Genomic DNA, 1,806 nt, shown 5'->3' on the forward strand with positions numbered 1-1,806 from the left:
TGCTCTGAGTCCAAAAACTATTAATTGATTCATATGGAAGTGTTGTGAGCATGCTTTGGATACTAGAACCATATACTGACTTCTTTGGTAAACTGTTGTGAGCAGGCTATGGGTTTAAGAGCAATTCGCTGACTTCTATGGGAGAGTTTTGGGAGAATGCTTTATGTTCTGGAACCATACACTGACTTCTATGGGGGAACATTGTGAGCAGGCTCTGTGTCCTAAAACCGTAGACTGACTACTATGAGAGAGTACTGTGGGCATACTCTGGGTCCAAGAACCATACATTGACTTAATTGGGAAATTCTTGTGAGCATGCTCTGGGACCAAGAACCGTGCACTGACTGACTATGGGAGAGTGTTGTGAGCATGCTCTGTTTTAGAATCATACACTGACATCTATGGGAGATATGTGAGTAGGCTCTGAGTTTGAGAGCAATACAGTGTCCTCTATGGGAAATAGACTCTTGATCTGAGAGCCATACTTTAACTTCTATGGGATAGTGTTGTGAGCATGCTCTGATTCCTAGATCCATACATTAACTCCTATGGAAGAGTGCTGTGAGCATGCTTTGATTCCTAGAACCGTACATTAACTCCTATGGGAGAGTGTTGTGAGCATGCTCTGATTCCTAGATCCATACCTTATCTTCTATGGGAGAGTGTTGTGATTTAGCTCTGTGTCTAAGGCTAGGTTCACATTGCGTCAAGTACATGGCGTTAAACGGATCCGTTAATCGCATGTACAGAAAAAGGATCCAATTTGTCGAAAAATAGGCATCACGTTATCGCTTGCGTTAACGCTTGTGACCGCGTTTTTCTCATTTGGATGTACGTTCGCGATGTATGCGTTCGTCTGCGTTTGTCACTGTCAATAAAGTTATTTATTTTTTTTTTTTTTCTCCTTTAGTCATCGTCGGGGTGTGGGTGCAGACTCATTCTCCATTTTGAAAGCATTGAGTGAACTTCTGCTAGCAAGATGTTTGTGTCTGAGCTCGTTCGATTTCGCTTGATGCGGTTGCGACTTCGTCAGAGAAAGCGTAGTTCGCAAAGGAGATATTGGATCCACGAAGTTAATTTCTTGCGGAATTAAAAATGTCTGCCATGTACCTTTGTGGGTTTTGCCTGCTTTTTTGGGGGGGGCCTAGTAGCCTCGGGCTCCGAAGACTCCTATTTGCAATAAAAACATGATTATACACGTGCTTAGCTCAATACACTGGAGTTTCACACACATTTTTGTGGTTTTTTAAAGTGCAAGCCTACCGACTGAGAAGAAAAAACCGCAGACACGCTGCTGCTGCTGCTTCCCTCACTATCCGACATCTGCAACAAAGCAATACATTTTTAGTACACACACATCCGTCGGACAATACAGACTCCCATGATGTATACAGAGATATATATATATACAAATGTACTTACATTTCCTGTGATCTCTTGCAACACACTTTCTCTCTGACGTGCAGGAGGCCTCAGGAAAAATGTGTGCTTGGGACATTAATGGCCGAAATCATGTTTCCTGTCACATGACCACATGGACCACCCTCAAACGCTATTAAAACGTATGGTTCGATTTGGAATTTTTTCAAGATTTGCGTCTGGATGCGTTCGCCATAGCCATCAATGGCAGAATTAACGCTTCCGTTAGTATTGCGTTAGCTTGGCCGGACCCGAAAACGCTGCAAGCCGCGTTCCAAGGTCCGTCAGAAAAAAAACGTTATGTGACTAACGCATGCCAATTTTGGCATGCGTCACGATGCGTCAGACAATGCAAGTCTATGGCCGCGTTAGTATGTGCGTTATAAA

The 1,806-nt window shown here is 43.4% G+C and overlaps 1 long non-coding RNA gene across 1 annotated transcript; it reads right to left on the reverse strand.

Annotated features, from left to right (window-relative positions):
• Window positions 1-691: 691 nt before the first annotated feature.
• Window positions 692-1,491, reverse strand: LOC143773284 (uncharacterized). Its single transcript, XR_013215128.1, has 3 exons — window positions 1,423-1,491; window positions 1,264-1,323; window positions 692-1,170 (listed from the first exon to the last, which is right to left on the reverse strand). It is a non-coding gene; the product is annotated as an uncharacterized LOC143773284 (long non-coding RNA).
• Between the last annotated feature and the right edge of the window lie 315 nt (window positions 1,492-1,806).

This window comes from Ranitomeya variabilis, chromosome 5 (assembly GCF_051348905.1).
Source record: "Ranitomeya variabilis isolate aRanVar5 chromosome 5, aRanVar5.hap1, whole genome shotgun sequence".
Taxonomy (NCBI): domain Eukaryota; kingdom Metazoa; phylum Chordata; class Amphibia; order Anura; family Dendrobatidae; genus Ranitomeya; species Ranitomeya variabilis.